Here is a 15,671-nt window from a genome sequence, read left to right as displayed (position 1 = left end):
TCTAAAATAAAACAAAGAACTGTGAATGCTGGAAATCTGACACAAAAATCAAAATTGTTGGGGGAACTCAGCAGGTCTGGCAGCACTTGTAAAGAGAAAATAAAGTTGATGTTTCGAGTCCAGTGACCCTTCTTCAGAACTGTCCATCATCTACAAGGCACAAGTCAGGAGTGTGATGGAATACTCCCCACTTACCTGGATGCCTGCAGTGCCCACACTTAAGAAACTTGTGACCATCCAGGACAAAGCAATCCAAACATTCATTCCTCCCACCACCGATGCTCAGTACCAGCAATGTGTTCCATTCATAAGATGTACTGCAGTAACTCACCAAAGCTCCTTCCAAAACCACAGCTACTTGCATCTTGAGCAACAAGGGCAGCAGATACATGGGAACACCATCACCTGCAAGTTCCCCTCAAAGCCTCACCATCCAGACTTGGAAGTATACCGCCAGTCCATAAGTGTCGCTGGGTCAAATTTCAGGAATTCCCTCCCTAAGAGCAGTGTGGGTCTACTTGCAGCACAGGAACTGCAGCAGTTCAAGACGGCAACTCGTCACCTTCTCAAGACCATTTTTGGATGGGCAATAAATGCTGGTCCAGGCAGTGATACCCACATCCCATGTGGGAACTAAAAAGAATGATCTTTTAGAGAGAGAAACAGAGTTAAGATTTTGAGTTGACAATTTTTCAGTAGACCTGTTCCTCATGAAAAATCATCAATTGAAATTTTAAATTTTGTTTCTTTCTGCACAGTTACAAACTGACATGCTGAGCATTTCCACTGTCAGACTTGCTGAGTATTTCCAACAATGTCTGCTTTCATATTTGGCTAATCTCATTCTCCTGCAGAGGAGTATCTCTACTTCTTATCAACTATATAATTTCCCATTGTTGTATAAGGTGATGATTCTGAAAGGGTTAATGTTGGAGACTGCATTAAGTTGCACCCAATTTAATGATGTAAGGAATTGGATGGGAAAAGGCAGAACAGCTTAGGATCTCAAACAGGACAGACCAATCATCTAGGTATCCTCATAGTCTTTAAAACACTGCTAACTATCTAATATAGATTATTTTAATCAATCTGTCATGACTTACCTCTGGAGCAAGTGGGTCTTGAGCCAAAGCCTCCTGGGCCAGAGGTAGGTACACTACCACTACAACATAAGAGCCCTCTAACTTTATAATGTAACATGTACTTGATTGCTATTATACAATAAACTACATGTAGTTTAAGACAAGACCCTGTTCTTGTCAAGACTTTTTCTCTACCCACACTCTTGTCTCAGTCAAGGAGAGAGGATGGTGACAGCCAAGTGCCTCAATTACAAGTTTGTAGTGGTTGACATCACAACATGTAACACTTTTTTCAAACACATTTTTAAACTGTGCTTCACTAGGGGCATCTGACTAAGAATTTCAGTTTCTAATTATCCTTTTGTTTATGGACTTTTCTTATTGTTAGTTGTTTCACTTAACGTTTTTCTACATTGGCTAGCAAAATGGATTTAAATCAATCTCTTTCACAGCGCAATTTAGTTCTAAAAGAACATCCTTTTGCTCTGAGATGGTATAAGGACACCTTGGAATGTTAGAGCCTCACACAATAACATGCAATAGCTGAACTTCAACATTGCTCTCAACATCTAAACCTTGGTATTTTAAACTCGAACATTGCAATTATCTGACATTTATGTCTATAGTTCAAGTGGTTCAGCTGATTTAAGGGTGAATAAGTCAGCAAATATAGACATGAAAGATTTTACCTTCAATATAGTTTGTGCTCAATCCGAGTGTTCCCCAACCATAAACCTTGAATGAACCAGGAAGTCCATTCCCTACTGAAGACTAGATGTGCAGCATTCAAGTCAGGTGACCTGGACCAATACAGGAAATCCAGATATAACCTTCACAAAGCCATCAGAGATGCCAAGAGGCGGTACTGGACCAAGCTAGAGGCCCAAACCTACCAAACAGACTCCCACTGCCTATGGCAAGGTCTAAACTACATTATGGGACACAAAATGAAGCAGAACAAGATAGCGAACAAAGACACATCCCTCCCTGACGTGCTCAATGCTTTCTATGCTCGGTTTGAGCAGATTGCCAGCGGCACAGTCATACCTGCCCCGACAATCCCAGACACACGTGTTCCCTCCGTCACCACCTCAGATGTCAGATTGGTCTTCCTGGGAGTCAACCCAAGGAAAGCGATGGGTCTGGACGGTGTCCCCGGCCAAGCACTCTGATCCTGTGTGGACTAGCTGGTGGAGGTATTCACCGACATCTTCAACCTCTCCCAGCTACAAGTTTAAGTCCCCACCTGCTTCAAGAAGACCACCATCATCCCTGTACCTCAGAAAACACATGCAGTGTGCCTTAATGACTACCACCCAATAGCTCTGGCTTCAATAATCATGAAGTGCTTCGAGAGGCACTTATTGGCCCACATCAACTCCAGTCTCCCAACCTGCCTCGATTCCCCTACTGTTTGCCTACTGACATGACAGGTCCACAGAGGATGCCATATCCCTAGCCCTGCACTCATCCCTGGAACGTCTAGACAACAAAGACATGTATGTCAGACTCCTGCTTATTGACTACAGCTCTGCCTTCAAAACCATTATCCACTCCAAACTGATCTCAAAACTCTGTGGCCTTGGTCTCAGCTCTGCCCTCTGCAACTGGATCCTCAGCTTTCTGATCCACAGGCTGCAATCAGTGAGGATAGGTAACTGCGCCACCTCAACAATAACACTGCACACTGGAGCCCCCTCAAGGATGCATCCTCAGCCCCCTTCTGTACTCCCTTTACATCTATGTCTGTGTTGCCAAATTCCGAACGAACGCCATCTACACTGACAACTCCACTGTAGTGGGACGGATAAAAAACAACAATGAGTCAAACTACAGAAGGGAGATAGAGGGCTTAGTGACGTGGTGCAATGAAAACAATCTGTCTCTCAACGTCGGCCAAGCGAAAGAACTGATCCAGAGATAGTAGGAACTGCAGATGCTGGAGAATCTGAGATAACAAGGTGTAGAGCTGGATGAACACAGCAGGCCAAGCAGCATCAGAGGAGCAGGAAGGCTGACGTTTCGGGCCTAGACCCTTCTTCAGAAATGGGGGAGGGGAAGGGGATTCTGAAATAAATAGGGAGAGAGGGGGAGGCGGATAGAAGATGGATAGAGGAGAAGATAGTTGGAGAGGAGACAGACAGGTCAAAGAGGCAGGGATGGAGCCAGAAAGGTGAGTGTAGGTGGGGAGGTAGGAAGGAGATAGATCAGTCCAGGGAGGACGGACAGGTCAAGGGGGCGGGATGAGGTTAGTAGGTAAGAGATGGGGGTGGGGCTTGAGGTGGGAGGAGGGGATAGGTGGGAGGAAGGACAGGTTAGGGAGGCGGGGACGAGCTGGGCTGGTTTTGGGATGTGGTAGGGGGAGGGGAGATTTTGAATTTTAGCAGTACCCAGCCCTGCCGAGTCTTCACCATCCCCCTAGACCTCCCCCTTACTGAGGAAGAATGGTCAGTCCTCAGTAAAGGGCTCACCTTTTTCCCCCTCCACCCACACATCAACGAATACCAGTCACGTTTGGACATAGAGCAGTTTTTCCTCCGCCTCCGCCTCTGTGCTTACTTCTTCAACCGTGAGCCTAACCCGCCCTCTACTGACCCCTTCTCCTGCCTCCAACACACCCCCTTCTCCTGGACACCACCCCAAGGCCTCCTACCCTCCCTCAACCTCTTCATCTCCAACTGCCGTCGTGACATCAATCACCTCAACCTCTCCACCCCTCTCACCCACTCCAACCTCTCCCCTGCAGAAGCCTCCCTTGTCCGCGGGTTTTGTGGTGAGGTTGGGGTTGGACCGGAGGGCGCCAACTCTCCGACACCTCTTCCTACCGCCCCCTTGATCATGACCCCACCCCCGACCACCAAACCATCATCTCCCAAATCATCCACAACCTCATCACTTCAAGTGACCTCCCAACCACAGCCTCCAACCTCATCGTTCCCCAACCCCGCACCGCCTGCTTCTATCTCCTTCCCAAAATCCACAAACCTGACTGCCCTGGTCGACCCGTTGTCTCCACCTGCTCTTGCCCCACCGAACTTATCTCCACCTATCTGGACTCCATTTTCTCCCCCTTGGTCCAGGAACTCCCTACCTACGTCCGTGACACCACCCACACCCTCCACCTCCTCCAGAAGTTCCAATTCCCCGGTCCCCAACACCTCATCTTTACCACGGACGTCCAGTCCCTATACACCTGCATTCCCCATACAGATGGCCTAAAGGCCCTCCGCTTCTTCCTGTCCCGCAGGCCCGACCAGTCCCCCTCCACTGACACCCTCATCTGCTTAGCCGAACTCGTCCTCACCCTCAACAACTTCTCTTTCAATTCCTCCCACTTCCTACAGACAAATGGGGTGGCCCTGGGTACCCGCATGGGCCCAAGCTATGCCTGCCTCTTTGTAGGTTACATGGAACAATCCCTCTTCCGTACCTACACTGGCCCTAAACCCCACCTCTTCCTCCGTTACATTGATGACTGTATCGGCGCCACCGTGTGCTCCCACGAGGAGCTCGAACAGTTCATCCACTTCACCAACACCTTCCACCCCAACCTTAACTTCACCTGGACCATCTCCAATAACTCTCTCTCCTTCCTGGACTTCTCTGTCTCCATCTCGGGCAATCACCTAGAAACCGATATCCATTTCAAGCCCACCGACTCCCACAGCTACCTAGAATACACCTCTTCCCACCCACCTTCCTGCAAAAATGCCATCCCCTATTCCCAGTTCCTTTGCCTCCGCCGCATCTGCTCCCAGGATGAGGCATTCCACTCCTGTACATCTCAGATGTCCTCGTTTTTCAAGGACTGCAACTTGCCCCCCTCAGTGGTCGAGAACACCCTCAACCATGTCTCCCGCATTTCCCGCAACTCATCCCTCACACCCCCTCCCCGCAATAACAACCAAAACAGAATCCCTCTTGTCCTCACGTACCACCCCACCAACCTCCGGATCCAACGCATCATCCTCCGACATTTCCGCCATCTGCAATCCGACCCCACCACCAAAGACATTTTTCCCTCCCCTTATCTGCTTTCCAGAGGGACCACTCTCTCCGTGACTCCCTTGTCTGCTCCACACTCCCCTCCAGCCCCACCTCACCCGGCACTTTCCCTGAAATCGCAGGAAGTGCTACACCTGCCCCTACACCTCACCCCCATCCCAGGCCCCAAGAAGACTTTCCACATCAAGCAGATGTTCACCTGCACATCTGCTAATGTGGTATACTGCATCCGCTGTTCCAGTTGTGGCCTCCTCTACATCGGGAAAACCAAGCGGAGGCTTGGGGACCGCTTTGCAGAACACCTACACTCGGTTTGCACTAAACAACTGTACCTCCCAGTCACAAACCATTTCAACTCCCCCTCCCACTCCTGAGACGACATGTCCATCCTGGGCCTCCTGCAGTGCCACAACGATGCTACCCGAAGGTTGCAGGAACAGCAACTCATATTCCGCTTGGGAACCCTGCAGCCCAATGGTATCAATGTGGACTTCACAAGCTTCAAAATCTCCCCTCCCCCTACCACATCCCAAACCAGCCCAGCTCGTCCCTGCCTCCTTAACCTGTCCTTCCTCCCATCTATCCCCTCCTCCCACCTCAAGCCCCACCCCCATCTCCTACCTAATAACCTCACCCCGCCTCCTTGACCTGTCCGTCCTCCCTGGACTGACCTATCTCCTCCCTACCTCCCCACCTACACTCACCTTTACTGGCTTCATCCCCACCTCTTTGACCTGTCTGTCTCCTCTCCAATTATCTTCTCCTCTATCCATCTTCTATCTGCCTCCCCCTCTCTCCCTATTTATTTCAGAACCCCCTTCCCCTCCCCCATTTCTGAAGAAGGGTCTAGGCCCGAAACGTCAGCCTTCCTGCTCCTCTGATGCTGCTTGGCCTGCTGTGTTCATCCAGCTCTATACCTTGTTATCTCTAAAGAACTGATCATTGGCTTCAGAAAGAAAAGAGGAGAACACGGCCCCCTCTACATCAATGGAACTGAGGTTGAGAGGATGAAGAACATCAAGTTCCTTGGAGCAATGATAACTGATACCCTGTCCTCGATTTCCCATGTAGATGCAACAGTCAAGAAGGCACTACAACGCCTCTTTTTTTCCTCAGGCAGCTCAGGAAATTTGGCATGTCCATAAGGTCCCACACCAATTTCTACAGATGTACCATTGAAAGCATACTGTCCAGGTGCATAATGGCCTGGTATGGCAGCTACTCTGCCCAGGACCATAAGAAGCTACAGAAGGTGGTGTGCACAGCCCAGACCATTACAGAAGCCGACCTTCTATCCATGGATTTGATTTACACAGCTCGCTGCTGCGGAAAGGCTGCTAACATCATCGGAGACCCATCGCACCCTGGTAATGATCTCCTACAACCTCTTCCGTCAGGCAAAAGAAACAGAATCCTGAACACATGCAAGAGCAGGCTGAGGAACAGCTTCTCCCTGGCCATTATCAGACTGATGAATGGACTCTCTAGCCTCAAATCTTGCTAATGTTGATCTCGGCTAGCACACACGCTGTGCAATGTAACCTGTATGCCTCTGTCTAAGTCTTTTTGATCTGTACATCCTTTGCTTACTATGATCTGCCTGTACTGGTTGTAGACAAAACTTTTCACTGTATTTCGGTATACGTGACAATAAATCAATCAATCAATTAGCTGATCTCAGCTGCATTCATGTTGGGCTAATGTTTCTGCGTTGAGAGGAAGATGATTCATGGTTGCTGTTTCTTATTACTTTCCAGTGATCTTTGCTGTAAGTGCATGCATGTGGGCAATGGGTAAGGATAGAATCAGACTTATTCACAACTTGTTTATGAAAGCCTGATGAAATTCACTCTATTCGTGTATCAATAAAATAGACATTGTAGTGAGATATTGGCATTCATGGAACCATAAGCAAACAAGGAGGCCACACCTTCAAGAGAAGAGTGTGGAGGAAAATAGGGATAGTATAAAAGTTTGTTTATGTGAATTCTTTTGTGGTCTCAGGTTAGAATTGATACAAACAGCAACATCCCCATGCCAGAGTAGGTAACTTATTAATGGCTGATTTTCCAGTTGACTTGAACCACCCATGTCATTAATTCTGAGATTGGCGTATCAAATGGGAAAATATAAACCCAGTCAATTTTCGCATTAGTATTAGCTATATCCCATGCTTCAGATTCTTTTCATATTTTCAAATGTCCGTCATTGTCAATCAAAACTCAATAATTTTAAACTTTGGCGTATGCATTCTGTCTACCAGCAGTTCATGAGTAGATTTTGGACTTGCAATACATTTAGAAATCACCTTTGCAATCAGAAAAAAATGGAACCACCTTTTAGTGACATATTAAATGTTATTTGACCAGGATCGGTGAAAATCCTTGGTTTGCCAGACCCAAATAGCTAACTCTAGCTCGTAGTTCTTTCAATTCCAAATTGTGGATCCCACATTGTTCCTTCTCAGGATGAATTTTGAAATAATTTTAAAGATTTAAATAAGCTCAGTAGTTTTGGGCAGCCTGTGTTCTAATATCATGATGATGCCATTGAAGGAATCTTCATAATCTCTATTAAGTTTAGGAGGTGTCTGTGTAAATGGCACCCATAAATTTGACTGACCTTGGGAGCAATTTGCTGTGGGTTGCATCAGTGAAGTATAAATAGATTGCTATTGTGTTGCAGCCTCTAGTAAACAGTTTTTTTTTGATCACTTGCATCTCAAGCAGCAATTATTTTCAATTTAGAACTACTTAAATTGTTCATTAATAAGTCTGTTACCCTACCTGCATTCATCATTATTGTTTTAACTTGCAATTTGTGAATTCATAGAACTCTTCCTTGCTGAATGCAAATTAAAATCTTGTAATTCTTTTATGTCTTCAGGAATTGACCAGTGCAGATCAATGTGTCATGAAAATGGATAAAGTAGGTTAGGTTGACTTCTCTATTACAAATTTTCATTGAGAGCAAAACTATTTTCATCAGTTTTGTGTTTAATTCAGCTGACGTACACACAAAACATAAGATCCCTCTAAACAGATGTTTAGTTTAATTTTTGGTACATAGATTTCTGAACACAACAGTTACTGTTTATACTTGTGTAAAAGTTGAATCTTTTAGACTATTTTTAAGGTTAAATTTATGCGGTCGACTGTTACATGGATGCTACTTTTGAGGGGCTGAAATTCATGCTACAGTCCAAAAAACTGTATCATTAGCAGAAGCCCAATTGATTTCTAAATGAATAAAGAAAAAAATCACAATGAATTACAGTAATTACTGGATAAAGACAATAGAAACAAAAATGAATTAGTAAGCTTTTATTTATACATACAAAAAGTTAAGTAGAAATATCATATGGCTTTAAATTACAATTATATAGTACATCTTAAATTAAACATGTCAAATACAAAAGTTCATTAAAATTCTGCAAAATCACACTGTTCAACATCTTCAGCATCGAATGAAGCTTCATAATCATCAGGATGAATGATATAATCATATGGATCCTCTTCATCTTTGCTGTCCATAGTTAGAGGTAGCACATGATCCACTTCTTCATCCATATCATCCCATAGATAATTGTCCTCTGTACTGTCCAATACATTTGAAATTCCATGTTTCTTGAATGATTTGAAAATAGTGTCAGCTTTTATTTCTTTCCGTGAATCAACAATCCATTCACAGCTCAATGGCAGTGATGGAGCCTGCATACTGCCTCCTTTTGTTCATGTTTTTTCTCCATCATGCATCCAGTTATTCCACTTCATTCTCATCATGCCCTTAAATGGCTTATTGACACTAACATCTATTGGTTGCAAAACACTTGTAAGTCTGCCAGGAATTACAGTTATGTCAGTGTTAACATGATCAGATGTTATCGACAACATTCTTCACAAGATGTGATCTAAGCTAGTCCCAGACAAGCAAACTCTTTTCCTCACCTAGTCCACTAGGTTGTAAGTTCCAAACTTCCTTTATCCATTTTCTACATCCACCATCATCCATCCAGAAATGTGGATGCACATGGACAACAATTCTTTTTGGAAATTTCTCCTTGGGCAAAGTTTTTCTCTTAAAAACAGCCATCGGTTTTAATTTGCTGCCATCAGCCATACAAGAAAGAACTAAAGTAAACCACTCCTCTCATGGCCATTGGTTTTCACCAATACTTTTTTTTTTCTTTTTTGGTTCACAGTTTGATTCTCCAGCATGTCTAGAGTTTCCAATTCATGATACCTTGTAGTCTTCCTTCTGCCAATATCTGATTACAAGCTGGTGAAACTGTAATATTTTCTAATTCAGCAGACAGCTTTTGTGTAATCTTAGTTCTCAGCTGAAGTACTAAGTCTTGCCTTTTCATGAACCTTGTGCACCATCCAGCACTTGCCTTAAAATCTGAAATTCCATCCTTCTTTGATTCGTTTCGTGCATGGATTCGGATGACTTCATAGTTAACACGTTTTCCATTCTGACGATTTTCAAGTACCTGTCAGCAACATTTTTCTCCAATTGTGGCTGCTTGCTAGATTTACCTCTGTTGGCACTTTTTCGTTTTAATGTTGTCTGAAGTTGGTTCGCTATCTTTCTCAAGTCTCTCACAAGTTTCTCTGAAACACAAAATTGTTTTGCTGCTACACAGTTATTTGTCTTCTCTGCACCTTCACTAACTTTCAGTTTAAATGCTGCTGTATATTTTTTGTTTTCTTCTGGAGGACATTTTTATACAAAATGATGAAGAAATTTCAAAACCTCAACTCTGTATATCATTATGTTCCACGAGTGCCTGACTCTGACCTGACGCATATAAACCTTTGAACCAAGTTCTTCCATTTCCCTCCATTTTCTCTCGTCTACGGTTGTTTTAGTTTTTCAAACTAACATTTTAAACTTTTATTTCTGATTTAAAAAGTTATCGGATGTTTAACTTTCATACCGTCTCACCGATCATTTCCTCATCGTAACATTTAGGTACAGGATAATACCTTGACTCACAAATGTTGATCTGTTATCTGTGAAGAACTAGGGTCGACTTTTACATGAGATACATGGAAAAATCAAGACTTTTTGGCCAAAAATAGGAGGTCGACTTTTATATGAGACCAAATTTTACTCGAGTAGGTATGGTAGATATATGTGTAAAACTTGTCTCTGGGTGGCAGTATAAAACCATCGGATTAGAATTAGATTTTATTGTCATGTGTAATCAAGTACAAGGATACAGGAGTACAGTGAAAAGTGTAAAATGTCACAATTCCTGGCACCATCTTAGGTACAAAGATTCGTAAGTACAAAATCTATGGTACAAAACAGAAAAATAACAAAATAAAGTTAAAAGTTCAACACTGCAATCCTTCTTAAGTGCTTAGCTATGCTGGGCTCACACTCCCCACAAGGGTTCGATCTCCTCTGTGGTGGGCTTGACTTCCTCCGCATAGGGCTCAAAATCCCTGCGCTTGGCACTGCCACAGATACCAGGAGACATCGAGCTACCTACTCTTGCTGCCGCCCCCACAGATGCCGGGGTCCTCTATCGCCATCACGCTGGGTTTGATTTTCCTGCACTGGGCTTGCTGTCCTCCATGTTAGGCTTGGTCTCTCCCTTACTCTCTCACTCTCCCCTGCGTTGGCTCGAACCCTCTAGAGATTGCTAAGTTGATTAAAGCAAGAAAAAAAAAATGTTGTGAAGAAAGATAAAAATGGAAAAGCAGATGGAGCAAATGAGCTCTGGGCAGGAGCCCACAGGCTGCACTACTAGTCTGCTGCCAATTTCAACATTAGCTGTTGATTCAGTAGAAAATGGATGAGGTCTGTCTGGATTTTCTCTTCCTCACAAGTGCTTGAAAACCCTAGATGGAAGAAAGTATGGTGGGTTTATTTATATATGCGTAGATTAATTTGCATAGTTATAAATATTTATATTTCTGGAAGAGATAAAAAAGAAATGAATGGGCTGAGGAGTGGATAAATGTGGGGTATTGCATTTTGGTAAAACAAACAAAGGCAGGACTTATACAATTAATGGTAGGACCCTGGGTGGTGCATTAGAACAGAGAGATCGAGGGGTTCAGGTTCATAATTTTTTGAAAATTGCATCACATATAGACAGGGTGGTTAAAAAGGTGTTTAGCACACTTGCCTTCATTGCTCATTCCTTTGAGTATAGGAGTTGGGATGTCATATTGAGGTTGTACAGGACATTGGTGAGGCCTCTTTTGGAGTACTGTGTACAGTTCTGGTTGCCCTGCTGTAAGAAGGTTATTATTAAATTGGAGAGGGTTCAGAAAAGATTTACCAGGATGTTGCCACGAATGGAGAGTTTGAGTTCTCAAGATAGGCTGGGACTTTTTTCACTGGAGTGCCGGAGGTTGAGGGTTGACCATATAAAGGTTCATAGAATCATGAGGGGCGTAGATAAGGTGAAGAGGAAGGGTCTTTTCTCTAGGGTGAGGGAAGTTCAAAACTAGGGGGAATATTTTTAAGGTGAGACAGGAAAGATTTAAAAAGGACATGCGGTGCAACCTTTTTTTTCCACAAAATGGTTTGTATGTGGAATGAACTTCAAGAGGAAGTGGTGGATGTAGATACAGTTACAACATTTAAAAGACATTTGGATAGGTCATGAATTGGAAGGGTTTAGAGGGATATGGGCTAAATGTAGGCAAGTGGGACTAGTTTGGATTGGGAACATGGTCAGCATGCACTAGTTGGACTGAAGGGTCTGTTTCCATGTTTTATGACTGTAAATAACTTTCATCACTTGTAGAGTTATGTGATCACTTTTGTCTGAGAATCAGGCAAGAGCTTTATTCACATACGGGTAGAGTTTTAGTGTTATGTAAAAATTTGATGATATCCAGTCAGATGGTAGAGCGTTGGAGCACACTTCTTCTTCATTCCTGACTTTTTTCATTGTGAACAGATGATTAGCCTTAGTACTTCTTCTCCTTTAGCCCAGTCTTGGAAATTTCAAACTTTGAAACATGAGCAAGTTAGGCAGGTAACAGAACTTTAATTTCAAAGAAACAGAAGTGAGTCCGAGCCTAAGTAGTTTTGCTAGTTCAGGAGACTGGAAATCCTTGACTGGAAACAGTAATTGATACCATCAACCAGAAAGACTGAGTGTTACAGAGAGAAGAGAAACTGTACATGGAAGATGAAAGTATAGGTGGTGATTTCATCTTCTGTCCTTGTCCTTCTGGATGGTAGAAGTGACTCATTTGGAAGTGCTGTTTTAGCAGACTTGGTCAGTTTCTGCAGAGGATCTTGTAGATTGATATAGAGTGACAACAGTACATACAGTGCTGGAGCAGTTGATGTTGATGGGGTGCTGACCAAGCAGGTTGCTTTGTCCTGGATGGTGACAAGCTTCTTGAGTGTTGCTGGAGCTGTACCCATCCAGGCAAATGGGGAGTAAATACATCATGCTCCTAATTTGTGGTTTGTAAATGATGGAACATTTTGAGGAGACAGGAACTGTACTACCTGCCTGTTATTCTAATCAGAGCACTTAAATGACTGATTCAGTAAAGTTTATGGTAAATGGCATCCCTCAGAATGTTGATGGTGGGGGAGTTCAATGATGGTAATACTGTTGAATGTAAAGGGGAGATTTAATACTGTCATGTTGGAGATAGGCATTGTGTGACACTTGTTAGATGCAAGTGTTACTTGACATTTATTAGGCACAGTGTAGACTTGTGGAAATTATGGGGGACCTTGAACATGTCCCTACTTCATCTACTTATGATAAGGAATGTGAGTGATGCCAGGCAGCTCGGATCACAGAGGAGCATGGAATGGAAACAATGGCTATCATTTCTGGGGGACTGTTTCAGTGGAGGAGCTTCTCTCCCTCCTTTTACTTATCAGGTCACAACTACACCACCCCCAAACAAGAGCACTTGTATAGGAAGATCTTTGTCTGTGTGCCCACTCAATTCCTGGTTTTGTTTATTTCTTGTACATTGGCTTCTGAATATTTTTAAGTAATTTTTGAAAGTATATGACAAGTAAATAGATAATGTGTTCGGTAAGCAAAAAAACCACAGTAACGTTTGATCTTTGTTGGAGAAATGGGCCTGATTTCTACATTGTGACTGAAAGCATCGTCCTATAAATGACTTCAAGCTTGTAGGGATTTAATTAGCTCAGTTTCAAAATTTAAAATGCATTTTCCATTAAAAATATAAGACACCTCATCTAATGAACCTCCACAGAATTGGCAGCAGATGGAGAAGCTAACCAACATCTGGAGTCACCGTGAATTATTAAGTTCTTCCTAGTTGGTAGAATATCAGAAAATTCAGGCTTCAAAATGAGCTGCTTTACTATTTGATGAACATGAAATAAAATGTAACTATATTGTTACTTCGAAAAACCTTTTGTTTGTAAACAATGTATAATAAGAAATTGAACAAGTGAAAATTGTAAATATTGCAAGACCTGAGCACTTTTATATACTGTTACTTTAGATGCCCTCTCGGTTGGGAAGGTTTATTAAAGTTAGAATGTCTGCCTGGTGTGATTTTGTATTTTAATTCATTAATGGGAGTGCATGTCGCATTTTGCACATTCTTAATTGCCTTTGAGAAAATGGTGCTCAGATTCCTTCTTGAACCATTACAGTCCATGTGGTGCACTCACTGTGCTGTTAGGAAGGGAGCTCTGGGATTTTGATCTGGCAACACTGAAGGAACGGCAGTGCACCTCCAAGTCAGGATGGTGTGTGGCTTGGAAGGGAACTTGCAGGGTGGTGATGTGCCCATGCATTTGCTGTTCTTGTATAAGTCATGGATTTGGTGCTGTCAAAGGACCCTTGGTGCACTGCTGCAGTGCATTTTGTAGATGGCATACACTGCCTCTATGCACTGGTCATGGAGGGAGTCAATGTTGAAGGTGTTAAATGTGGTGCCTATCAATTAAGTTGCTTTGTCATGGTTGGTGTTGAGCTTCTTGAGTGTTGTTGCTGAGTTTTTTTTCTCATGTGGTGAGTTTTTCTCAGTGCAATATACAACAGAAGGATGACAGCTAGGATAGGATGGAATTTATTTTTACATTTCATTTAAGAATTTAAGGATCGAAGAGCAGCATGACACGTTTTGATACTCCAGGTTTTATGGAACTTTGAGTGGTTTGAAAGATTGCTTCATGTGTGCATACTGTATTCAAGTACATAATGAGTCAGCACAGTATGAAATTGGAAAATAATGGAACTGAAGATATATATTTGAAGATAGTGTGGAACTCAACCCTAACAAAGGGAACCAATTTACTTAGAAACAAAGGCTATGCATTTGGCTGAAAATAAACAAATAGGAAATAAGGATCACATCCTCCTCATGATAGGACCAGATGCTTTGAGAAAGTGACAAAGCAATGTTGCCCAGGAGACCCCAGGGGAATGGGACATGCATAATTTAATGAAGTTCTGAAATTGTCTCAAAGCATGATTAAAGATGAGATTACACAGAGTTATGTTCTATTGAAGAAAACAGTTGCCAAGTGAGACTGTTGCAGATTCCATTCTCGCCACAGTGGGTATAGTGTGAACTCAAAAATCAACCTGATAAACACATTCATAGAAAGCCTAGGCAACAATAAAATCCAGACTTGGCTTCTGAAACAATCTGCTGCAGAAGGAGGCCAGCGAAGAGGCCACCGCCATGGAAACAGGAGAGAGCGAGTTGAAAATTGAAAACGAATTATCTTCCTCAGCGAATAGAGGACGTCCACTGGGTTTCAACAAGATTCAAACCACACCAGCCAGGTTTCACAGTCTGGAGAGTCAGAAATTCTTGTTGCCATGATAACAGTTTACGTGCCTCAATTTCTGATCAAAGTGCCCTTAAACTTAGACAGTTGGCCATATCCAGAAGGCATACAATGTGAGAGAAAACAGTAATGGTCCAGGTCACAGTAAAGCACCAAGTCGTAGTGATGCACTAGGTTGAGGTTGTCATATCTAAGGCTAGTTCAGGAGACTGGAAATCTTTGACTGGAAACAGAAATTGATACTATCAACCAGAAAGATAGAGTGTTACAAAGAAGAGAAAAACTGCACATGGAAGATGAGAGTAAAGGGGCTGAAGATATATTTCCAGCACTCACTGTAAAAGTTAAAGTCAGAGATTAGCAACATACTTTTATCATTGATACAGCTACAGCTACAGCTACATCTGTAGTGTCAGCAAGCGAGTACATGAAATCCAAAGTCACATTGCCTTAAACAAAGCAGACTAATTTTTCCAATAACAGTATTCCAGTGTATAGGTGAAGTTAATGTTGGGGTGAAATATGACAATGCATCCTATTACTTGTCACTAATTATAGGAACAAAGTCTTCATGAAAATAAGCATTTAAAAATGTAGGGTTAAACTTGGCCGAATTACTTACAGTGGGGATGAGTAACATTGATAAGTGCTAAAAGCACCAAGATTTCTGGAAAGAAGAAACAAATGGTAAAAATATACAATATTTTTAGTATCCTGATTCAGCAGATAATGGGCGACTATCTATGTGGAGTTTGCACGGTTCTCCCCATGTCTGCGTGGGTTTCCTCCCACAGTCCAAAGATATGC

This window comes from Rhincodon typus, chromosome 28 (assembly GCF_021869965.1).
Source record: "Rhincodon typus isolate 14 chromosome 28, sRhiTyp1.1, whole genome shotgun sequence".
Taxonomy (NCBI): domain Eukaryota; kingdom Metazoa; phylum Chordata; class Chondrichthyes; order Orectolobiformes; family Rhincodontidae; genus Rhincodon; species Rhincodon typus.
The sequence above is the reverse complement of the archived record's forward strand: the minus strand, read 5'-3'. Positions refer to the sequence as shown.